The sequence below is a fragment of the Pseudopipra pipra genome, chromosome 6, assembly GCF_036250125.1.
Source record: "Pseudopipra pipra isolate bDixPip1 chromosome 6, bDixPip1.hap1, whole genome shotgun sequence".
Lineage (NCBI taxonomy): Eukaryota > Metazoa > Chordata > Aves > Passeriformes > Pipridae > Pseudopipra > Pseudopipra pipra.
In genome coordinates, this window is record NC_087554.1 from 50595100 (window position 1) to 50621382 (window position 26283).

At 41.0% G+C, this 26283-nt stretch overlaps 1 protein-coding gene across 4 annotated transcripts in view; it reads left to right on the top strand.

Annotated features, from left to right (window-relative positions):
- Positions 1-26283, top strand: part of TUNAR (TCL1 upstream neural differentiation-associated RNA) — a 166093-nt gene that overhangs the window by 2484 nt on the left and 137326 nt on the right. For 3 of the 4 annotated variants that reach the window (XM_064659086.1, XM_064659082.1, XM_064659081.1), the window contains exon 2: positions 22924-23012. The exons of the other annotated variant lie outside the window; for it this stretch is intronic. The gene's annotated coding sequence lies outside the window, so the exon portion shown is untranslated. The remainder of the gene's footprint in view (positions 1-22923; positions 23013-26283) is intronic. 4 annotated transcript variants of the gene reach the window in all.

A 26283-nucleotide genomic window follows, 5' to 3' on the forward strand; every position in this document is an offset into this window, starting at 1 on the left:
CAGGGAGGAATTCAAGGCAAGATTGCACCTGAAGCTGCTAGCAGACATATTAATGTGATATGATCCAATAGCTTAGTGGGAAATAAAGTACAAAAAAGTGACTGAAATTTTAACTTCAGAGCACCTGGGTTTTGGTCTTGTTGAGAGGGTTTGTCAAGAAAACTCATGAGGGATGAGTAGAGGCAGATGCCATGAATTCCACTAAAGAACAATAATAGTCTGGAGAGCACATATGTTGCTGACAACAGTAATACTAGGCAAGAACTTAACGGCAGGGACCCTTTCCAAATTTGAAAATCTAACCTCGGCTTTCCAATACATTGGTTTATTAATTAGTGTAAAGACCAGATGAAAGGGAAATAAAAAGGAAGTGTGGTAGACTGCAAAAAACTAAAGGTATAAAATAAGAATGCTTCAGATTTATCAATCAGAAGAGTAGGAAAAATTAACTGGCAGTTCAGAAGCTGGATCACCCAAGATTAAAGGCAGAAATTAAAGAAGATAAAGACATTGCTGAGAATCTGAATTATTTGTTTGCAGAGCTCTTCGGCACAGAGAATATCAGAGTGATACCTACTGGGACTTGCTCTTTTCTAGTAATCAAGATGTGTCAGAAGGAAGAGCTGGAACAAATCGATAATTTAAAAAGCAGCAAATCATCAGCTCCAGATGGTACATTGAAAAGTTTTGAAGGAGCTTAGTATGAAATAGCTGATCTGCAGCAAAAATATGCCTTCCTTAATTAAAACCAGCTATTTCACTGGAGAAGTGGAACGTAACAATTGTACCTAAAGTTAAAAATGGGATTGAGATAATTTGAGGAAGCACATTATATACCCAGATATACATTTCAGTTCTATAAGCTGTTTGAAAACAGAATGTAAAGTAGAGAAAAATACCAAATCAGAACAAAAAAAAGAAAGAAGATAGGATCTGAAGAGCAAAGTTTCTGCAGGGAAAAGTCATGCCTCATCATTAATCTATTGTAACTCCAACTGGGACAGGCTTGTCATGGGCAAACAAAAAGCAACCACTGTAATTTAGACAAATCTCAAAGGACCTTTGGCCTAGGCAGGATACTGTGAAACAATAAGAGAGGAGTTTACTGCATACCTCTTGGCTGATGTGACCGTGTCAGGCTGCATGTCCAAAAAAGCCCTGACCATCCTTGGCATCTCCAGGCTGCATCATGCCTGTGATTGTTCCTGATCTGTAGTGCTGTTATCCCACCTGTGTGACACCAAGCCCTGTGTTCAGCTGCCTTGGGAGGTAAGGAACCAAGAAAGCCTCTGAGAGAGCTTAGTGGAGGTTGTTTCTGTGTGTCTGTTAGCCCACAAGTCTGAAAAGGTGAACATTGTTGAAAAAGCTTACGCACTGCTTTTAAATTTTAAGTCCTACAGGGGATATAAAGGGAACTGCAGGAGGGTAGAAACCAGGAGTTGAGGAACATCAGTGGCAGCTGTGGTGGGAAGCTCTTCCTGTGGGTAGCATCGAGTTAGCAGCTTTGTGCTAAAGGCATTCATGGGGAAAGAAAAATATGAACAAAAAGTTAAGACCCTCCAGCTTGTTAGGTAAAGTCAGGGGCTGGCTGGCAGAATGCTTTTTACCACTGTCAGTGTCACTCACTAGAGGTACACCTAGAAAAATTAAAAAAAAAAAAGAAAAGGAATTTGGTGCTAGGGAAATAGAAAACTAATATAGCAAAGAATCTAATTTCAGGAGAAGAAAGAAGAGGGAGTATATTAATTCCCCCTTCCAATGCTATGCATGACTTAAGTAGATACTGTATTAATCCCAACATTGTTTAACAACATCCCTGTATGTTTATAGTGAATACACTGGATGAGCTGAGAGGAAAATGTCACCATAACCCATAAGTTTCCCCTTAAAAATGTAGGTTTTTTCCATCTTAATTTTATGCAAATTGGGACTATCTGTGGCCTCCTCATTATGTTCTTTATTCCCACATCCTGCTTCAAAGGTTCCTCCCTGCTTCTGTGCTCTCAGCAAAGGTTGATAAACTGACTATATCACCTGGAAAAAAATCTCAGTAGGATTCTGTAGAATAGCTTAAAAAAACAAATAACAAAATAACAAATAACCAAAATAACAAATAAACAAATCCTTAAGAAGTATTTCGTGTTCGGAAATGTTAATACATTCTGTTAATAAAAATTTACAGTTTTCATTAACTTCAGCCAGTGGTTCTTTGTTCTTTTAGACAGACAACTACCTCCTTCTTTCTACTTCTTTATCCTTTGGTTTTGCCTATCAGTCCTTCTCCATTTCTTCTGATCTCTTCTTCCATATATTCTTCCCTCTGCCCTAGGATCTTCCTTTTCTCGCCTCCCTCTCCCAGGTGTGCAGATGCTGCTGTTGCTCATCTTCCTCTGTACCTGCTCCTGCCTCCTCATAGCATTGTCAGCTCACAGCTGTACTGACTCTGGTGCCCAGGTAGAGTCAATTAGACCAGCAAAGCTAATTAGAAGGCACAGGATGCTATGCCTCACCCTTGAGATCTGTGCAGCTCAACATGGCAGGGTGCTTTGCTGATAAAAAAATACTGATTTATAGTAATGAAAAAATGATAACAAAAAACCCCAAAAAACCAATTAGTTTAAAGGCTTCTGGAATAACCCTGCTGGTTTTCTCTTTGCTCTGTTCTGTGCAATGATTTTCATATCTGTAAGCTCCAGTATACAGCACTTCTAGGATTTCAGTGGGTATTTGGTAGGGAAGAATATCAGCCATGAGATGCCTGGAGAAGTGCTGTATTTATGGATGGTAAACTAGGCTGTAGATTTTAGAAAGACTGTGTTTTGCCTTTTCCTTTAAATTTTCTACGCAGTCACAGATGGGAGGAAAGGATGGTGCAGAGGTGCCCAGGACACTTTTAAATTAGCTAATTTAGATGCAAAGTCAGTTCTGCCATGGCAGCATGGAGCAGAGCAGCATGGCTGATTCACTCAGCTCCCCAACAGTCCCTAGGGTCCCACTGCTCAGCTTTTTCAATGCTCTTTTCTGCAAGAAGTCTCCTCTCTCTGGTGCCATGGGTTACTGTAGCTCATGCCATCACACAGTAATTCAGCTGCTTGATGTGACAGTTTGATGATATACCGGCTTGTGGGCTTTTCCAGATGCAAAATCCACAGTAGAGTTGAATTGCTAACGCTTCAGGGTCAGTAGGTTTGGGTCCTTCCTTTCCATTTATGAAAACACCCATAACTGTCAAAGCTCAAGAGAACTAAGACCCTACAAAAAAACCTGAACCACTTGCACATCAATGCCATCAGCAAATGTTTCTTTGAGCTGGTTTTCATGTCTGAGTCTCAGACCAACATGCAGTGATCTTGCTATTTCTACATCAGAAGAATAGCAGACAGCTCTGGCACATCTTCCCTTACCCGAAAGTACTTTGGGCTAAATAAAACAATAATATGTTGGTGATGGTTTCCTAGGGCAATTCTCAAACCCACTTTATTCATCATTAAGACAAAGAAAATTGTCCTTCTCAGTAGCAGGACTGTGGAGTGGGAAATAAAGATTATAGGTGCAGTCCTGGGGAAAAGCTTTGTGTTAATTATTGATAACATCTTGGGAACTCTTCTAAGATGTCCAAGTTGTGCGTGTTCAGCTGGGTTCCAGCTAGCAGAAAAAAATATATATGCTTTCTGATCATCCTGACAGAATAAGACAAATTATAACTATGCAGTATGTGATTTTTTTTTTCTCCCTATCCCCTTTCACCATGGCTAAAGGTAAGGTCTTTGATTTGGCGGACAAGTTGTTTTTCATTTTTTACCTCACAAAACTGCAATGGGAGAGTGAAGATTCAGATCTCAGGTCAAGGAGAAATTACTAAATATTTTCCTATTTGAAGAAGCCAGAATTAAGGGAAAATTAAAGCAATTTTTCTCAGAAGAGGTACATTATTTTGTCTGGTCAGCTATTGTGTTTGTTTTCCATAATTGCTGAGTTCAACTGGAACTTTAGGTGCTTGGTCTCTTTGAAAATCATGCCCAGGGCTTCCGAATCCAGGCAAAGGGCCATGGTGACTTATCCAGTAACTCTGGTACAGAGGATCAAATAGAGCTTCTCTCTTTCAGAGGGACCCTCTTACCTCAAGGATCTCAAGGACTATAAGTAGTGAAACCTTGGTGTTTAAAGTCCTTCCCACTTAGAATTATTCCACCAGGGAGTGCAGTCCCCAAGTTAGCACAAAATTATGCAGTTCCAAGTAGGACACTGCATCTGAGCCCCCTCTAGATTATTATCTGACACTACATTTTGTCTTGTGGAGATCATAAAGAGTGCATGATGGAGCCCTTAACATCTCTTTTAAAGAGTACTGGGAGTTGGTAGCCTGAGAAGATGACAGGAACCTATCAATTTGAGGATTATTAGTAGGCAAATCCTTGTTTCACTGTAGTGTAGTTGGGTTAATACTTCATTCTGTTCACTGTCCTGCTTTGATTGGAATTTCAAATGCTAAAGCTAACCTGATCACTGTAATTTTACCTCCTTTTTTTATATGTCTGCTTCTAGTTGACCATGCTACGTTGCCATCTTGCTTTTTCAGTTTGGATGTTTCCATTTAGATCTTCTGAAAACAACTTTACCCTATTCTGGCATGCAGAACTTTCCCAGTGAATCCTGGAGATTGATTTCTGGAGACTTACTTGACTTTGAGATCACATCCTAGAGGATGGAGGTATAGAACTAAAATTGGTTTCTCAGAGTTTATTTTCTCCTCCTATTAGTTCGCACAGCAGATGAGCGATTCACTCACTTAACTCTAGATTGGCTCATGAGATTGAAGAGCCTGTCCTTGCACTCATATTTTAAATGTCTTCTACCATTTCTTTATAAACAGGCAGTTGAATAATATTAAGTTTGAAGCCAAAGTATCTATTTTCTTTACCACACTGAAGCGCAGCTGAGAGCATCCAAAGTTTGGTGTGGCTGTTAAGAAAGTGGTGTACAGTTTTTCAGAACATACTGATGCTTTTGTTGATACACCCCACTGGAGCCCAGCAAATGTGTATTACCTTTATTACCATGATAATACAAGCCCCTATGCTTTCTGATGAAATTCAAAGAGGCACTTAGGTTTTTCTTCTGCTTGTAATTAGGGCAGAGCAGACAGTTCAGGAGGAGACCCTGACCTTTTACAGCAGTTTGTACAGGGACTGTGGTCATGACACCAGAGCAGGAATCATGAGACTCTTTAAGCTTTGTTACTGACTCTGCTGGAGATGCTTCCTCCGGGGTTCAGATTCTATTTCCCCTTACATCAATTATTTAACTTAATTTTTTTAATCAATGAACTGACATATATTAACCCACAGAGGAGACTTTGTCCTTGAGCCTATTTCTGCAGCACCAGTGACAAGTGGCCAGAGAAACTAGGTTTGTTTGTGCTATCTCTGTGTCCTCCTTGGGAAAATGGACTGTAAGTGGTGGGATACACAGGCTAAAAAGCTCTTTGCTGTGGTGCTGCTGTGTCACAACCAGGGTATAAAACCTGTGTAGGTTTTAACATGAGTTAGGTAACCACTAGCATCTGTGTGGAAGTGTCTACATGTGAAACAGCTGTCTGTGCTCAGATCATAGTCAATGGTGGTCTGTCAGTTCCTGCCAGAGGGGTCCAGAGAGGTGTGCAAGCACCAGGGGCTCAGTTCAGTTGCTCACAGTTCGATGTCTGGTGCCACTTGAGATTCCCTGGAGTAACTGGGACATCCCCAGAGCGATGAAGATTTAGCACAGGACTTTTGCTGTTCTGGCAGCTCCAGGCCACACCAGACACCTCCATCTGTCAATTTACACAATCAAACCCAGTAGTCTGCTTGAGAGTAGGTGGAAATGCTCTCAAGAGTCTACTTACTGTGGAAATGCTCTCAAGAGTCTACTTACTGTATTGGCAAAATCTCCCAGTGATTGTAACCTGGACACAGCACTTACATGTAGACATCTGTGTGGAAGAACCTTCAGCTCCAGCTGCATCCAGCCCCTTATGGATAAAGATACAAGTCTGGCTTCCAAAGACATTTAGAGTTAAATAACTAAGTAAGCATCTCCAGAGGGCAAGACTTTCAGCCCATTTTTAATAGCTATTACAGGAGCAAAAGAAGTGCCCTCTGAAACTGCCTTTCATCAAACTGACTGTAGAGAGACACTAGGCATATAGCCATTCAACTTTCAGGTTAAGAAAGGAAAAAGCTTCCCACTTTTAATTCAGATGTAATCCTTTTAACTCCAGTGACCCAGAAACAGCTTTTTTCAGTTAACCACAGAAAAGGCCATATAGGAGAAAAAGTAATGATATTCTGAGCCTCAGGAGCATCTTGAATATTTCCGAACTTTACAAAATGAAGTTGACTTAAAGGTAGTCAGAACTGAGCTATGCACAAGCTAAAAGCTTACTGTTTTCCCTTCTCCAGATAAAAATTTACACCTTTGCAGCCCAAAAAGTTTGTGGAAATGGGCATACTTTCTTGCTCTGTTTCCCTGGACAATTTGAGTCTTCACCACCTGGGTGATAGTTTCTTATCTTTTCCCTCTATTTTCTTTCTTTTCGAAAGATGAAAAGGCCACAATTTCACTTCAGTTGTTCTGGGAGACATACGAACCGTGATGGCTGCTGTGGGATTGATGGGGGAAGTTTAGTGTGGGAGTAATGACATTTTCAAATTAAGTCTGGCTGACCCAGAAGCTCTTTATAGACATAGCTCATTTAGAAGCTTAAGTGAATTACATGGTCAAAGTTTTAAAAGGAGGTAGGAGGGGAAAAACTGGGACAACTGAAAAAGTGTGGCAACAATGGATGTCTGAAAAGTGCCATAGAGATGGTGTAAATCCACAGTTCACTGATCACTCTGGGGACATAGGAACATGGAAGTCATTGTAGAAAAGTAAAGAGTAAATCTCAATGGGTGTTGACTGAGTTAATTCCAGTGGGATTAATTTTACTTACATCAGTTAGAATCCAACTCTCATCAGTGTGGGCTGATGGCTCCGGTGAGCAGCCAGTAGTGTCAACTTGGTATATAATTACATAATATTATTTTGCATCTATAGTTGTCCAGAATCTAACATTCTGCAGCTATTCTGATTAGTTTTACTTTTTATCTGTATATAGACAGTGAGAATGATCCAAACATTAAACGGAGCTCACTTATTTATTCTTGGTTTCCATATATATGTATGGAAAAATGTATATTTATTTATCAAGTAGAGTCCATAGAGATATTGGGATGAAAAAGCTAAGCAGATATTGGCAGCTAGAAAATTCCTCATGGTCACTATTCTGCACTGAGATCTCTAAAGAGGAGCATGTGTGAATTTCTAAGGAGATCAAGCAACAACAGGACACTGACAATTTGGTGTTTGTTTCCTCTAGTGCCTTGTTTATAAAGATCCTAAATGATCTTACCATGTGCATTGAAGAGAGGTCCACAACAAATATGATGCCAGAAACAGTTCCAGGCTGCTGCAGTCCAGCACTGGCAGGGGATTTGCACAGGAGCCCTCTGGTAAAAGCAAGAACAGTGTTGAGATTCCTGGGTCTCGTCTCTCCACAAAGACAAGGCTCTCTGTAGCAATCACCTACACACTCCAGGTTTCCCTTTACATATGGTAGCTGTTGCAGTCATGAGTGCTGTTTGAAGCTATTATCAAAGTTTGCTCTGTGCAAATAAACTGCAATGCCATCACAACTTAATAGTTCTGGAGATCAGCTAGATTGATAGGGTACAGCTGCAGCATGAACCCGTAAGTGAACTGCTTTCCACTGGGGCCAGCAAGATACTGAGCTCATATCCATTTCAGGAATAATCTTCTGTTGGGAGGGGCCCTGGCAGTCAGTGGTCAGCAAAACATATTGATGGAGCCAGCTGTATTCCCTATCTCTAGCTTATTGTCATGACCTGGAGCTTGGAATAAGAGCAGAGGCCATTGTGCTGGATGAATAGCTCCCAGCGTTCCTTGGGGAAACACCTGGGAGGGTGTCCCATCCTAGGGAAGCTGATGAAGGTAAGTGCCCAGAGGAAGGCAACAGGGATAATACTTTTGGCATCCTGAAGTGGGAGATAACAAGACCAGGTGTGATACTTCTAATGAATCCCTCCACGTGTGCCTCCCTCAGCTCAGCCATCTCTACTTCTTTCTTTGAACCAGCACCAATATCTCTTACTTGCAAATTTCCATAGGCAGAATTTGATTAAAATAACCAGAAATCAAGCACCTCTACCTTCACATCCACTTTTACTTCTTCTTGTAATTGTTTGAGTTGATTCTTGCCATCTCTTTGCTACTCCAGACACTTTCACAGCTTTAATACATCAGGACAAAGTGTAGGCAACCTCACCTATCAGTCATCCTGCTTCAGGGAAGCAGGTGCCTTAGCAGGCATTATTTGCTGGAAGGAGAGATTTCACTCAGGTTAGGCTGATGGGAAGAGCAGTTGATGTTGGCAGTAGAACTGGAGGAAAAATGATGGTTCCATGCACATTGGGGGTGGCTAATGCTGTCACTAGAAAATGTCGTCCCTCTTTTGGAATGCTTCTGACAAGCATACCCACCTTCACTATTAGTTTGGATCATGACAGGAAAAGAAACTCTCCCATATACAAGACACTGCTTGTCCTTCGCTTATGTAAGTCAGAGCTATGGCTTCTGGGCTCTCACTGAATGCCTCCTTTTCTCTGTACTTTTCCAGCTCATTTGATACAGTTTTGAGTTGTGGGTTGCTGGGGTTTTTTTAAGGGTTTAAAAAAAAAAGATATATTAATTACACAAATGCTTGGTGGAGAGCAAGGCTCATGTCAAAAGGTTTAAGCTTTGGGTTTAATTTGGATGAATGCCTGAAATTTAGCTCTGAACCAGTGGCAGTCTTTGAATTTATAAATACTAATATCCACCTGAGATTCTGGTCCAAAGCAAGAGCAAGGCTTTTATTCTGCTCAGGTTCCTCATTTCTACTTATCACCATAGCAAATTAGCACTTTTCAGGCAAGCAACAAGTGACATGACTAACAACCTTGTAGTGCTTATTCTTTCTTCCCAGCAGTTTCAGTGAGAATAGCCAAGGTCTGGCCCTTCAGGTCAAGGACTTAAAGAAGTGTTTGATATTTTTGAGGACACTTGTAAATTTTAATACAAATTATTTTTGTTTGGGAGTTTGTCTGCTCTTGGCTGGCCCAGGTTAATCAAGTATAGGAAACAGGTTCAGCGTCCCTTCCCAAAGCCACAGAATGAGCAAATATCCATAACAAGTGTTTAGCAACAAAAGCTGGGGCCCAGGAACAGAGTAATCAAATCAGATAAACTGGATTATGAAATCAGGTGAAGGCATGACAATAGGACAGGAATAACACTTTTGTTACGATAAAATTGTAGAATTTAACATGTTCATGCATTTAAAAGGAGAATTTAAAAAACATAGGATTTAGAACTGATGTGGAACAGATAAGTAAAGCCTGAATTTAGGATGTAGTATATGATAAAGTTAGGAAATTCAGGAGGGATTTTTTTCTGACTAATTGGCAGGACCCTGGGCAGAAATGTCTGTATTACTTGTGCTGTGTAAGCAAACATGTCTAGTTTCCGTCTGCTCTTACCCACATGCATGTTCTCATATATATTTGCTGATTCCTGTCCCAACACAGATAAAGTCACGCTCTAATCTCTTGGTAACAGGCTGTCTGGGTGGACTTGAGAATTTTCACTTTATGGTAAGGCTGGAAATGTCACCAAAGCAGAGCATTTTGTGCTAGTTGGAGAATTCTGTTTCCAGTGTCAAGAAACACTGTACAAAGAAAACGTCACCTTTCTGACTGCCAGACATACTTGGTCTGAGCACAGGGCTGAGGGTATCCAGCAATACTGTAGTCTGGAGGAACTCTTCTTTCACCTGCAAAGGTTATCAGAATTGGGAACTTCTTTTCTTAACCACCCATGATTGAATACTGTTAGTATTTAATACTTATATTGAATCTCAGATAATTGCTAAAGTGCTGAACTGCTGTCTCAACTTATCCACATCCAATTAATAATATTGATCACCCTACACTGACCTTGAGAGTTAATAACTGTTTTTTCCCTTAGTTTCCCTTGATGAATGATGCTTTCTACATGCCAACTTATAATTTTGTCAAAGTGTCAGATCACAGAGTCTGATCCTGCAGACACTGAAATGCAAGCAGTGCTTCCTGCAATGGCAGTTTCTTTGGGACCAATAGGACTATTTATGTCTAGCCTGAGAAAAAAAGTACTCTTTTTTTTAACAGTACTTTGCCTGGGGGGAAGTCTATACAAACATTTGTGTATGAGCCAAATTACTTGAAAGCTGCATAGGATACATGCACAAAGAGTTGAGGCTCCAAAAATCAAGCCTTATTTTCTCCATCAACTAGTTAAGTGGCTCTTTTCTCCATCTAATAATAAAGTGGGTATTTTTTTCCCAAAAAGTCTTTCCTGAAGTAAACACCCTGGTTATGACACAGAAGAGAGAGATAATTGAAGCAATTTATTTCTCTCATCTCATTTGGAGGGACCTTTAGAGGTCTTTTTGCTCTAGGTAATCTGAAGAACTTCTTTTTCCTGAATTTAGTTATTAATAGGCTTCCCTGCTTACCTAATCCTTACCTTGCTAATATTATCTTACAATAATCAACAGTACTGCTCTTGTTTTGTGTGACATTTTTTTCTTAAATTCCTACTGCACTATGTGCCTTTAGCTCGTGCACAGATCTCTCTGAGATCCTTAACAGAAGGACCAGAACTATTGCAAGCCCGGAAACAGAGAATTTAGCAGATAGGGTTCCATCAAAGTCACTGAAATATATTTATTCTCTGCTGCAGAGAAGTCAAACAAATTTGGAATGTGTGAGGTGGCACTCCCAACCCAGAGCTCAGCATCACTGAGAAAAGCTTTGTGATGCTGTATTATCCAAGAGACACATAACAAGGGAGTTTTGGGGAAGAAATACACCTCCACATTTGTTTTCTCACATCAGCACTAACACCCATTGGTGGAGCAGTGTGTGGGAATGGTGTGCTGATAATCTCACTGCACCTTCTCTAGAGCAAATGGAGCATGTTGTCCCATAACAGCAACCACTCACCACTTTAGCACTGATTTGCCTTCCCCACAGACACATATAACTGCCCCCTTCCTTTGGACAACGGGTATCATCTGAAGACACCTTCTCTGTGTAAAAAGCATCTTGACAAACTCTTCAAACACTGCCTCTTCCCCACGTTTGTACTCATTTATCCCCTCCCCACTGCATCCTCAGCTAAAGCAGATTATTGCAAAATCCATTTAAAAAGAGCAGCAGTTTTATACTGAAAGATATCTAGAGGGCAGCAAATCCAGAGGGAAATCTCATCCTTCAGTGCAAACGAAACCTCCTCTTTTATTTAATTTCTGAAAAATCAAACAGAGAGTTACATAAAGCTTTTTTTTTTTTCTCTTTCTCTACACAAAGAAGCAATAATGATAAGATCTCTCTATAAGGTTGAGATATAATCATACCTGGGAGCAAATTTTTAATTTGATTAAAGCCTACTGTAGTGGGCAAAACCTCTAAGTTCAGGTGTGAGTTATGAAGAAACTGTTCGGCCATCCATAATCCTATCTGAAAGCAAATGTATTTTTAGATTACTGCTGTGTGACACAGAATGCTCCTGAGTTATTTGTGTATAACTGTGCTCAATGTGAAGGATATATTTAATTTAATATTAAGGTGGTGTTACTGATGGCAATTCTGGTTATTCTTCATATTTTGTTCAAATTGCAGTTGCCCATACAGTAGCTGGGATCCATTTCAGTGTTAGTAATGGAAATCAAGGTTTCTGTGACATTTTGCTTTATTTCATACTGCATTCTTAAGCACATTTTGAAACTCTTGGACAAGTGTTTCTAAAATTACACATACTGAATTTCATCACCAACAGTTGATGTGTACAGATATTGGAAACCTCTGTCTCATCTCCCTTACATCTTATGTTTGGTACTTGAGGTTTGGAATGTGGCCATCAAGAAGTTATCAGATTGCTTAAAAAAAAAAAAAGTTTAAAAGTAGCCATGCTAATGGTTTTAGTTTTTACTCAATTTTTGATAATGTTCACTCTTATCGTGTATGAAAAACTGACATCTGTATGTTGACAGATGTAAGTAGAGGCAAACCAGTGCAACTCTGTGTGGGCACTGTCAGGAATTAGAGGGAGAACCAGACAAGCTCCTTTGAGCACACTTGGGACTACCAGTGCCTAGATGAGGAAGCCATGCTGAGCGCCTTGAGATGCATCCCCAAGAACATGCACAGTACAGCTGTGCCATTGGAATCTGACCTTTTGTCCAGCCCAGGCTGCAAACACAGAGGTTAAGGATCACAAGGGAGCATCCCTGGGTGCTGAAGCCCTACTTTGGCTTCAACCTGCTAGGAGGGACATCTCCCATTCCTCATTTTCTGACGTTGCAAAATGGGGTCAATGAACTGACCTCAGTTGATTTGATATTTACTTTTACATCTACCGATGAAAAATGTGATATGAGAGCTGTAGGGGATTTTTGTTATCAAGGGGCAACATATTTGCATTGAAATAGGATAGGATGTATACAGGAGAGAGGAGGATTGGGTCTGCATGATGAGTTTTTTGCTGGAGAGCATGCCTGAAATGAGAAGGATTTATGTGGTACCTGATCAGCATTTATGGCAAAGTCTGTACAAGACCACAGACAATTTCCTGCTAATTGCTTTTCTTCTGATGTACAAACCCCTTTTTCTGGTCTCATACGTGTGGTGATTTTGCACAGCTAGCATGATAATACATTAAAATATCAGGGAATCTGTGTCACTAGAATAGTCAGTCGTAAATGAATATACAAAAGACAGCAACCTCCTTAGGTGCTTTCTATCTCTGAACATCCCTGCTCATTTCTTCTGCAGGAAGGGATGATTCTCTTTCTTCCTTCCTTCAGCTTTACTGGAGTTTTCCTTTTGTCTCGGGTAAATGTTTATATTGTGACCACTTGGTGGTTTTCTAAAGCAGCTGGAAGTTTTGAGGTGCTGGTTCAGAATGATGCACTGCCAAAACCTGCTGGCCTGTTACTGTTCCAAATCACAGAATCATAGAATGGCTTGGGTTGGAAGGACCTTAAATATCATTTATCTCCAACCCCCCTGCCATGGGCAGGGACAACTTCCACTAAACCAGGTTACTCAGAGCCCCATCCAGCCTTGGTCTTCAAATGTGCCCAGGGATGAGGAGTCCACAACCTATCTGGACAACCTGTTCCAGTGACTCACCACCCTCAGTAAATAATTTCTTCCTAATATCTAAACTAAACCTACTCTACCTCAGTTTAAGGCCATCCCCCCATGTTCTATCTCTACACTCTACAAGTGTAGAGTCCCTCTCCAGCTTTCCTGTAGGCCCCTTCTAGGTTCTGGAAGGTGCTTCAAGGTGTCCCTGGAGCCTTCACTCCTTCAGGCTGAACAGCCCCAACTCTCTCAGCCGGTCTGCACAGGAGAGGTGCACCAGCCCTTAGTGGCTCTCCTCTGGACTAGAAGGCTGACGATGTCTTTCTTGTGTTGGGGGCCCACACCTGGCTGCAGCACTCCAGGTGGGGTCACACAAGAGCAGAGTAGAGGGGTGGAATCAACCCCTTCAATCTACTGGCCATGCTTTTGATGCAGCCCAGGATCTGGTTGGCCCTCTGGGCTGCATTTAAAGGCAATATACAACTGCTTTTTGTTTGTTTATGGTTGTGGTTTTTTGGGTTTTTTGTTTGTTTGTTTGTTTGTTTGCTTTGGGGTTTGTTTTTTTGATTTTTTTTTTTAAGATGCTTAATTCACTTACTTAATGCATTGGTCAAAAGGAGAAACTTTTGGCCTCTGAGAGGCATAAGCCTTTCCTCCCTAACGAGCAGAGTCGGCCTGGCTCTCTGTGAGCTGGGTGTGGTCCTCTGACTTTTACAGTGAGAGGCTTCACGTGTGGGATATCAGCTCAGAGCCTGATCCAGGGGGCAAGATGCTATTTGGGCAGCGTGGAGGAGGGGCAGAGCAGCAGGGGTGTGGTGAGGCAGCTGCCAGAGTAATCTGGGAAAGCAGCTTGGGGGACCCCTGCCCCCCCGAGTGGCTTGGGTATGGGACAGTGGTTGTTGCAGGCAGAAGATAGTTGCTATCTACCTGGAATGGGAAATGGGGAAAGGGTGCCCAGGTCAAGGGATCTCACACAGGAGATGTAATTTCTGTCAACAGCACTCTGTAACACCACCCTCAATCGTACTGCCCTTTTCCTTGACTGCATGGAACAGGCCCCTTTTCATGGGCAGAGAAGGCATATCGTGTGTACCCTGCCCTCTGAGTACTGGGTATATCTGAGCCATGAGAGGTCAAACTGTTTTGGACTCCCACGGTTGCTCAGAAAACTCCACTGCCTTGGGCTTCATAGATAAAATATAAACACCATTTACATCTACTTAAAATCTGAATTGAACTTGAAATTTCTGTTCAGTCCAGTGGTGAATGTAGCTACTGCTAAATTGCTCCATTAACTATAAAGCAAAGTTAAGTCTGCTGTGTTTTACTTTCATGAAATGCTTCTAAGCACTGGTAATATTCCTTTTTATTGTGTTCCTTTGACTTTACAGGAAACTGAAAGCTTTGTCCTAAAAAAGAAAAAAAATTAAAAAAATTCAGGACTAAAATACCCATGAAAGCAATGCAAAGATTCAAAAAAGAGAGAAGAAGGGAGCAGCATTACCAGGAAGAATTAAGAGGAACAACACTGGAGCAACTTGCTGCTTTGCCTTTTCCTTTCCAAACGAAAAAGGTGGTCAAAGAGCCTAGTCAAAGAGCCCCACTGAGCAGATTACCTCAAGTACTTGTGGAAAAGACTACAAATGCAATCTAGAAAGTCAATTACTTCTTTTCATTCAGATAGAATTTTTCAGCTTCTAACATGGAGTTAATTGCCTCTTTTTTTTTTTTTTTCCCTCCTTTTTTCTCGTAATGGTCCTTTGCATAGGTTTAGTCATCCTTGAGGGCAGCTGCTCCATCTATACAGCAATTGCCAGATGATTACCTCTTTAATGCTTTCACTGAGTACTTTGCTGGTTAACCTCCTTAACTGGAGAGCTGTTTATTGTTATTTATGTCTTGTCAGCATAGAGGTTCATTAAGCATTGGTAAATGACATGTTTTCATATCTGCTGACACTAGAAATGCAATATGATCAATTGCAAATTGATTTCAGTGCAGCAGTAGAGTGCATTTAACACACATCAGAGGATCATTTGTACAAGCAGAGCTCGAATTGTTATGGCTTTTTATGTCTCTCTAATATCAAAGTATAAATTCTCCTAAGTCAAGCAATTCTTAGTAAAACAAAATGCAGAACTCAGTCCAATAAGTGATTGCATATCCCAGGCCAGGTCTGTGCAAGAGAAGTTTTTGGATGGCAGGATGCTGGAAGTGCTGAAACAGCCCTGATTGCCTCAGCTCTTCCAGGAGGCAGAGAAGGGCTGGGGCATCTCTTGCAAGCATTCTCTCTCATGCCTCAGGCTGTACCAGGGGTACTCTCCAGCACTTTTCCTCCCTTGCTGGCTTGCCATCACCTCCCTTTCTCTGCCTGTTCCTTCTCCATCAGGAGGGTAACACTGAGTCTTGCCCACAGCCCAGGCAGGTCTGGAGATGGCTTTGTGTATGTGTGATTCCCATAAACTGAACTGACAGACACATCTGTGGCCAAGTCCTGTGAGGGGATCAATGATGGGGAGTTAAGAGCTTCCAGTCTCTCAGATGTAAATCGTCTTTTACTGCTCTGCTGTTTGGTCTCCTGGCAAGGAAGCTGGGTCCAAAGTGCTACTTTCTGGTATTACTGCAGGAGCAGTTCCTGAGGAAGCTGCAGTTGCTTTTAGTGGCTCAAGACCATTGTTAAACTGAAAGTCAGCCTTGGGGATGGGGATGCTGAGGTTGGATGGGAGGGCTCTGAAATCTGTCCTGCTGCACACGGTGATAGAGCATTTACTGCAATAGCACTGTCAGGCACCAGGGATCTCCTGTGCTGTGGAGGCTTGAGGTGGTGATCTTCTTTATCAGGGCTCTAATCTCCTCTCTGGGATGACCTCCGGCCCAATGCCAAGGGCAGAGAAACAGTGACCATATCCTATCAGGGTGCCTCCTGCCCAAAATTGTACTCCCTGTCCTGTTTCCTTCTGAAAATTTCCAGGAGCTATTGATATTTCTGTAGTTCTGAGACTGCTCTCTCCTGTAGCAGTGTACTTGAACTGGAGTAGGTCACCTTCCAGACACTGAATTTATAGACCCTTTTCTTCAGAAATTTGTCTCAGTGGCGGGAGTAAGATTTTCAACTCTGCACATTATATGACCCTAACCCTAACCCTTTAGGGTTAGGCACATTATATGACACAGATTTGCCATCAGAGCTAGGAAAAGCATATAATTATCTTTAAAAAAACCAAACCGAAAAACATAAGAAAAAGAAAACAGTAGAAAAAAAACTTTTCTGAGCGAAGGTTTTCATTAAAAAGCATTATCATGTTTCAATTTAACAAAACAATGTAAAATAAAAGAAAACCATGAATGCAGGCAGTAGCCCTGAGAGGATCCAGTGCTCATTTACTATGTCAGGACATATCTCCTGTAGAGTTAGACTATTATTTTTCTCTAGTGTTCTGTGACACATTGTTGCATGTCTGAGATTCCTCACTAGTAACTGAGGAAAAAGTGGAGAGGATTTACTTGAATTAAGTCCATTATTTTATGTGCTGGAGGAAAGGAATGGCTTGCTTTGGAATTGCTTTGGGAAGAAAGTAAGATCTTACATTGTTTTAATAGGGGTAGTTTTAGTAATTTACAATCTATACATAAGTCAAAACATTTTGACATTCTTTTGAAGAATCCTGACTCTTAACTTATGCTTTTCTTTTGTTGGAATGTTTGTAATATGCTCTTGGCTTTATATGTTCCAATAACTTTCTTGGTTTGTCTTATGAAAATGAAATTAAACTTCAGATTATCTTTTCTGTATAGAAAAAACATGAGTTTCCAATTTAATCTGTTTGGTTAGTGACATTCCTGAAGAAAACTATAATCTTCCTACTTATTCTCACTAAATATCCAGGACCATATTTGCTCATGGGCAGCTGCATTACTGGTTGTGTCTGTTTGCTCTCTGTGGATTGGACCCTGGGAAATAGCCTTGTTTCAGGGCCATGAGTAGCAGAATGCTAAATTAATATTATGGTTCCCTAGTCTTTGATGTAAGATTTCAATATCCTTATTTTGTTAGAGAGCCACAATACTAGTTTAGCATACTGTTATTCATGGTGCTGAGATGATATTGATGGACTTATTGAGAGTCCAGCTGTGGAATTCATGCTGAGGGGGAGTCAGACAGAGGAAGGCAAATTTGTCTGAGTTTATGACTCTAAGATGGAGTGGGTGGCAGAGCCCGTGATTTCAATCTTTGTTACTAATGTGTTAATTATCCCCTCCCCTTTTTCCTACTTTTGTTGGTTTTTAGCACAGTGCAAGGCCAGACCCTGCCCTGGGGAAAGCCACAGTGCACTGGCAGCACAGGCTGCAAACTGTGTCTGAATACAGCATATTTAAAAAAAAGAGTACCTGTTGGTCACAAAATGGGAATTTCTGTTTTAGGAAAGCAATGATAAACTTGACAAAGGATAAACAGGTGAAAGAAGAGGGGCTGCCTAAGGGAGGTTTGAGTGTCTAAGCAAAAAGTGTAGTGATTCCACTACAGCATAACCAAACTCTGCTTGTGCACACAACACAAAAAAGTATAAGCAACATGGAAGGAAGGCAGGAAGGATGGAAGGAAGGACGGACACACGGAAGGATGGAAGGATGGAAGGAAGGAAGGACGGATGGACAGATGGAAGGAAGCAAGGAAGCAAGGAAGGAAGGAAGGAAAGAAAATACAACTGCCCTGTGTGTCTTCAGAGCACACATACATTCCTTTTAAAATTCACCAGGAGGGATAGTATTTGAAAGTATGGCATGCACTGAGCCAGTAATAACCAAAAAATTTGAGATCATGGGGAGTTTTACCATTTATCTTTTCTTTCTTAAAATCAATTAAAAAGCAATTTAATTTCAAGAAGAGAAGTAAAAGATCAGGAAGATGTCTATGCAGAGAATTTATAGATAACTCTGATATTTAGTTAGCTAATTTGTAGATAACTCTGGATGATGATGCCCACTAACAACAAAATGCAAGAAAACAAGATCCCAGAGCTCTTCAAACTGATCTCTTAAAATCTGCTGGAGACATTTCAGGGCCAGGCTTTCACAGAGGCACTGCAGACTCCATTTCTGCCATATCTGGCTGTCCAAACAGCAGTGCCACTACCAGGCTGTAAGACAGAGAAGTGCTTCTCCTCTAGGCTGCCTCAAGAGCCCAGGCAGAGCTGGGGTGCTCTGCAGAAGGAGGAAACTGCCTCTGACATCCTCTGCAGAAACTGTCCTGGTCCAGTGAAGGGGTGGGGACAGAGACTTACCACTCCCTGTCCAGAGGCTGCTGCTCATCCTAGAGCTGTAGCCAGGCTGGGGACAGAGCCACTGGTCCAGCCAGCAGTGCAGGAGGACGTAGAGCAGGAGCCATGTGGGAGGCTGTGGTCCTGCTCCACATGGCTCCTCTGGTTTTGACAGAGAGGAATCTGAGTATCAATATTACACATAGTCGCAAGGATGAGGATGAAGATTGACCAGAAATACCAAAAGTACCAGTATTTCATTAAAGAGAATAGATTTATTGACTATCTAGACTGAAGTTAGTTTTGTATTCACACTTTAAAAGTTTTGATTAAGGTTTACACTCATACCATCTAACCATTCCCAGGTTAGTTTTATGCAAACATTAACCTTGACATTTTGACAACTTTTTTCTTTTCATTTAGTCTCTCATTTAAAGTTGTTTTCATTGTCTGTGGTTTAGCGATTCCCTTGGTTCACTTACACAGCCAAGCCTTCTGAAGAGTGACAGCTCAGTGTGCCCAGTGGCAGCTCCCAGCACAGCATTTAATTCTCGGCTCAAGCCGAGCAGTGGAGCTCTACCTCTGTGGTGCTGCACCAGCACAACACCAGGTTTTGCGAGCAGTGATGTGAAATTTGCCTCCACACATGCACAATGCACTTGTGAGAACAACACGGTGGTGCCTTCACAACAGGCAGGGCCCAGGGGCCAGCAGAGGGTATGGGGCCCTCCCTTACTTCTTTGCCTCAGCAAGATTCTTCTCCCGTCCCTCCCGCCATCACATACACATACGAGTCCTGTACCTCCCAGTGCAGTCTGTCTCTCTAGAAGATGCTCCAGTTCCTGCGTGGGGGGGCCCTAAGAAATTCCCAGTAGCTTCTGCTGTGTGCTGGGACCAAGCTGTGCAGTATGCAAAGATCCTTGGACAGCGCCACATGTTGATTTTGAAAGTCCAAGTTCAGCATTGTTGTATCAGAGAAGTGCCCCAAATCACCTAAGAACTTAGAGCAAGACGTACTTAAGTATTTCTGCTCCAGCTTTCTGAAGATATTTAGGCAGAAATGTATGCAAACTATGTAGGTTTACAGTGATGCAGGGGAGTGCTGTGAAATCATGCTGGAATATTTCCATGGCTCATGCCAATTAAATACCTCTTAAAAGTCTGAGCCTCCAAGTTCCACTGATGTATTTCTTCTCAAGTGTTTTTCTCTGCAAAGCTGCTGTGGTTATTAACTCATTGGAGCTCACCAGCTGCTGAGACAGGGGATTTGGATAGTAATGGTAGCACTTTGATAGACAGGTAGAGAGAGAGAGAAGTTTTAACGTGTGTCTCCTCAGGGAGACAGAAGAACTCATCAACTATGAAGAAAGGAATAACCCTCAGCTCTTCATCCCTACACATCTTGCCTTAAGACTGCATTATGTTGGGGAATTTCTGTTCCAGTCCCACTCACAGAATATGAGAAACTGGTCTTTCAATTTTGCTGGAAAAGGGGAAAATTAAGGATTTTGTTGTTTGGAACAAAAGAGCAAAAGTGGTAAGATGGTGTAATTCAGACCAAGTCCCATGGAAGGCAGGAAATGTTGGTGACAGAAATTGCTACAGAACAGTAACGGCTACAGAGAAGCCAGGAATGTAAATAGTGTAGTTGTGGCCACTGAGGACCAACCTTTCCTGTAAAAGCTGCCTGCGTGTCCTCCTGCTTCTCTTTCAAATATAGTCCAGTGAGTTGTTGACTGGATTAATTGAATGCACTCTCTGGTTCCAGTTTTAGGAGTTCAAAATGAGAGCACAGACCCAGTCGCTCTTACTAGAGGTAACTTTCTAACTTGAGTGTGACTCAGAAGATAAGAAGAATGGTGACATTTTACGAAGTAGGGCTGCCGAAAAATGTGAGAGATTCTGCCTCGTGTAAGGCCGAGGGGAAAAGAAGGTTGGGACTGCATTTTTAATATTGTTTGGGAATCCAGGTTCCCAAGACAGGCGATGCACATCCTTGTGAGCACGAGGGAACACTGAGGAGAGTGCATGACCCTGTGTCACCATGTCCCTCCTGGAGACAGTGACAACATGTTTATAGCAGGAACACAGTCCCTGTTCCCAGAGTGGGGAAGGGCAATGGGGACCTGAGGAACCAAACAAACACCATTTTTAAAAACCTTTGCTCCTGAATAGCAAACACATCTCTCTGTTTGCATAAAGGGAGCATCTGAAGATTAACTGAGAAGTAACAAATGTGGGATTTTGGTACTGGAATTAGGATTTAGAGAAATCTGATGAAGCAAGTAGTGTGTAGGGCTTGAGGTAAAATAGGCATGGCAGTGAAACTGAGAAGGGAAACACTCTTGGGAATCCTGGAATAGAAACCCTCATTGATCTCTTCTGGAACTGAGAAAGAAAAATCCAGGTCTGCCGATTGACGAGCACTGTGTGAGGGAAAAAAGTAGATTACATTCAAGTGATAGTCCCAAATCAAAAGGAGTTCAGTAGAAAGAGACATGTCAAAGCTTTTTTGCTTATAACTGAACTTTACGGTCATGGATGTTATTCCCTAAGGATGTGACTGTATTGATTCCAACAAAAAAACTTAAAAGAAAAAAAAACAACAACCCAGAAGACCATATTACACTGAGTTATCCATAAATTATTTTCTCTGTCATGCAAAAGAAGAAAAAGACTGCCTATAAACATCTTGATTAATTCTGCAGCATCCTGAGGTAATGCTCTGTGTCAGAAATCTAAATATTTTCTTTAAAGGAAGGTATTTTTTTAATAATTCCAAAGATTAGTGGTACTGATTTACCACTGACAATTTACTTGTTATTTATTATCAATTTATGAATATTATAAAAATCCAATTCATTTTCTCACATTGGTTTTCTTTTCTCACTTCACCTATGTTTAAGTCTACAGTATCTGATTCTCCTCTCTGACACAAACTTTATGTATGAACTTGAGTAGAGGGATTAATTTTTTATGCCTCATTTTCCTCCTTGTAAAATATGACTTTTGGGAAGAGAGTTCCCCAACTTTATTCTCCTAACACCTGGAATCTTTCTTCTAGTTTATGGGATGGATGGGATTGTGGTAAGTTTTCATACAGTATCTTTATCTAAATATGTCTATTAAATTAAATAGTTCTTTTCCTCTCCTGGTGGTTAGTTCCTGGATACCTTACAGACTGCAATTCTCTCCTCTTTCAGTCTGTGTTTTACTATGCAAAACAAGTTTCTAGCCTTCTGTCATGGGAAAATGCTCCTCTGACCAGCTCCATAGGCCCCTCCATGCCTCTGTTTTGATGTGAGCTCTGGCGTGCAGTATCCTGATGGGATTGGTGTATAAGATGTTCCAGCAAAAAATTTTACAGAAATGCTTGTCCCCTCAAAAATAGAAGAATCTTTCTGAGCCTGTTCATTTATAAAAATACATAATTACATGTGCTTGTGATATCCAAAGATCTTTCTGTCCTCCACTCACCAACACACAAGGAAGATCCAGCTGAAAAGTCAGTGTTTCTTGGGGCACAGCCTGTCTAAGTAAAATACAAAATCAAACAATAAGGCAATGCAAAAAAAAAAAAAAAAAGATGTGTGAGTTGCTGTAATAAGAGTGTTAAGCAAGAAAATGCTTGAAACCACTTTGAGGGTTGAGCATGGGGCACCCTGTTTGTGTTGCTGTCCTCTCTGCCCCTCTGCCTTTGTCACCTGTCCATGTTCTGTTCTCTCACAGCTGCTGGCTGCAAGAACAGCACTCAGTAGAGGCAAAATAGCCCAACCTGAGGTACTGGGGCCCAAAGAAGTGCCCTTTCATGGCATCCTGGCAGTCACAAGGATCAGCACGAGAGGAGGTTGCTGCTGCCAAAGAGGAGACAGGATGAAGGTTCAGCTAGTGTGAAGTGCTGCCCTTCTGCAGGCTCAAGGCAGCTGTACTGGGCTGCCTTGGCTATGTGACTGTGTTCTCTGTGAGGGGAGACCAGAGGTGCATTTAAATGCAATTAATAGGGCAGCATATGATAGTTCTGGTCGGGAGCAAACTCTAGTCTCTAAGAGACAGGTGTGACCACCTTGCTGCTGCTGTGATGTGGGGCTGGGATAAAGGGGAAAGGTTAGGGACAGAAGTAGTCAGATGGGTAGTTTAGATAGGGTTGATACTCCTTGCATTTAACTGGTGATGGCCTCCATTTACAAAATGTAACAGCTGTGAGTAACTGCACTCAGTCTTCCTTTGTGCAAAATTGTTTCATTAGAAGGTACTGTCTAGTGATTGCTGCTTTTGTTTACTTTTTTCTAAAGTTTGTTTTACACTTGCAGTTCTTGAATTGATCTGTTTTAGACTTTAAATCTCTAGTATTATGCCTCCAGATTGAAGCATTTCGTTGTGTCACTCCTTGTTTCTAGTGCCAAGATCACAGTCAAAAGGGTCACCAATGAAGATTTGTTCATGCAGCTAAGCAAACTGTTCATGGAGAAAGCTCTAAACGAAACAGGTCAGTTATATATATTTAGTTTTGGATATATGTAGTTTTCTGACTTAGGAGGAAGATTCTTTGTGAAATAATACAAAGAGAAATTTTTTATTTGTGCTTTTTTTTAAGAGTTATTTGTGGAAAATACTGTATGGAAATAAGGTTTTTCCTAAAGTTGCCTAGAAACAAGCTGGATACAAACCCTGTTAAACTTGATAAAAATATAAGATGATTGAGGTGAGACCCTAGGATATCTTGTCCTTAGTTTCCTCCCAGCTTTAGATGTACGCAAAGCTTCCTTTTTTGGGAAGATTTAAAGTGTAGTTCCAAACTAGCTGCTAAAAGTTACCAGTCTTTTAACATGCCTCTAGGCATCTCATTTCTGTTAGAGCAATCCTCTTTTTATGTGTTCATATTTAAGCAGTGGATCTCTCTGGGTGGCTTTAGTATTTTGCAGGATCTTGTGCTTATAGTTTGCCTGTGAATATCTCAATTTTTCAGAGAAGCTTGTTGGGTTGGAATTTTGCTGCCTGGAGAGGAAGGCTCAGGTGCATGCCAAGAGGTTTCTGCCTTGTGATTGTTGTTTCAGACTCACTGGTGCCTTTTCTTGATCGGTATAACTATCTGACAAAAGTAATATTGAGAACATGAGTGGCTCAAATTCCTGCATTTTCTTAATATAAAGAATGAATGTATTTTTTCTGTCATCTATGTTCCTTATTAGGGTCTGATCCAAAACGTTCTCATGGGTTTTGGATCAGACCTACTGGTGTGTTAGGATAAACCATGTTCTGACCCATAGAGTTAATGGAATTAACCTGGGAAAGGTTTTACCCTGTTTTAAAGTCTCTAGTTTAAAAACACTTGCTTCTAGCAGGGAGGATAGTGGATTTGCCCATTTTTTTAGGACTGCCTTATTAGCATTAGTCTCAGTCCTAATCATATTGCTCCTTGGTACTTAGATGCATCTTTGGGCTAACATTAAATAAACAAAAAAACCCTACTCGGAAGCACAGAGTAGTATTTTGCTTTCTGGACCCTACTCTAGATGAAGTTCCTGGGTATCTTGCACTCCCAACTACCTAATACCAGCATACTGTATCACAAGAGGAATGTCTCTGACCGCAGCTAGAACAAAACCATACTTTGTCCTTGAATAAGAAAATTACTCTCCTGTGGCAGTAACTTATATAAGTGGTGTTTCTGGGTTCTCTTTTCATGCCATGAGCTCTTTCTTCTTTCACTAACAGAATAAAGGTCAGAAAATACAGATACTAAACTGCAGTTGTGAATACAAACACTTCAAATTTATTTTGTGACCTCCTCTTTTGCAGAAAACTCTCCCCACAATGTCAAAATTGAGGCCAAAATCTCTCAGAAAAGAGCAACTATCTAAAGTCTTGACCCATTGTTCATCTCTTTTCCAGGCCAAGCTATTCTTTGCTACTGAATTATTTACTGAGGAGGAGAATCAGTTTTATTCATCAGAGGAGCATTAGAATCCAACAGGACTGTGAATACATATTTAAAATGTTTACTAGTTCGTTTGAGCATATTCATTTAAAGCCTTTAGAGATTAAGTTGCTCATTACAACTTCAAATGAGGTTTGCCCTCATTGTTTTTTAACTTTCCAGACTGTAAGATGCTTGCCTTGGCTTTTTTTTTCAGCCCTGAGCGTGTGGCTTTTTGTTTTATGCTGAAGGTAACAGTAGTGAGATGTTTTCTGTGACATGAGATTCCCCTGTGTGGACATGGTGTGTAACATTTTAGGTTTGAATTTATCTGTGTTGGATGTGGGGGGGAATTTCCACCAAGGCAGTGCTCTTTCTGCTGAAGACAGCAGTGTCTTGGTTGCACTGGTTTTGGAATATTACCCTGTTATGCTTGAGAAGCATTTAATAGCACTACATCGGATGTCTTGCTTATTAAATCGCTCTCACAGACCTTCCACTGGCAATGCAATCAGAGCTAAATGGCACTAATGCTTCTTCATAGCTATTAGCATTTCAAAAACTTACACTTCAAACAGTTCCTTCACACATCCTCAAGATTTTCAGAGTCTTCTTTTGGATTACTTCTCAGAATGAAAAACAATGAAATATTTATTAAGTTTTCTGGAAAAGCTCTGGAGGCAGGATTTATTAATAGTGAAACTTCATTTCTGATGCTATTGTTCTCAACTGATAAACTGTTTTATGCCTCTTTATGTTTTATTTTTACTCTTTAAAGCTGGTATAGATTGCGACTGCTCATTATGAAAAATCTTTCTTAGGCTCTTGATCCAGCAGGAGACTGAATTCTCTGTGTTTAGGGTTAAAACCTGAATCTCCTCGCCTCTGCCTATAAACTCAGCACTGTATCAAGTAAGGCAAAACAATTTCTGTTGTCTACTGTTCACATAGTTCTCCCAAGGTTGCTTCTGATTGTCCAAAACTGACTTTTGGTGTTTAGCATCTTAGTATCAATGCTTCACAAAAGTATTTCCATCCCCTCTGCCCTGACATTTATTTCCCTATGTCCCAGCACAGCAGTCCATGATCCAGCACTTCCAGGAGTGCATGATATGACTGAGATTGGGGGTATTATGATTTTGCTGGGGTGGATATAGATGGGTTTTGTTATTGCTGGGATGGTGGACAGAGCTGCACTTACAGGAAAACTTCTAGATCTCTTTCAGAGCTTTTCTGAACTGCTGACATTAATTTTACATTCTTAACATAGACTCGAAGCACCTGTGGCTAAAGAGATGCTTTTAGAGATGAAGTGATGCAAACCTAACTTTTGCTGATGATCAGAAACTTTAAGTGGCATCTTAAAGGCTGTGGACTGTGGGGCTCAGGGCTTACTGTGATGTGGTAGGGATTAAAGCATTTGTGTGCAACATTCTCTGTGTAAAAGGCTAACATGGTCATCAAACATATGGATGTTAAATCCTTTGTTATACATTGGTGATCCTAGATATATAATAGTATTTCAGTACAAATTGCTTGTTGTATTTAAATACTGTAAGTAAATCCCACGTGAAACTCAATGTTCTGAATGCAAAGCATTTTAAATCAGTGTTTCTAAAACACCGACTCCCAGTGCTCCATCAACAGTGTGATCTGAGCAGGCTTCCCTTTCCTGTAACCTCCAAAGAGTGAGGGAGTGAACTGAGACCTTATCCTTCACAAGTCCACCTGTATCATCTAGAAGAGAAAAAAGCATCATGATGTGTAATAATATCACAGGGGCATAAGCCAAAGCCTGGTCTTCCCTTCCGATTTTTTTCCCCCAAAAAACAATAGGTGT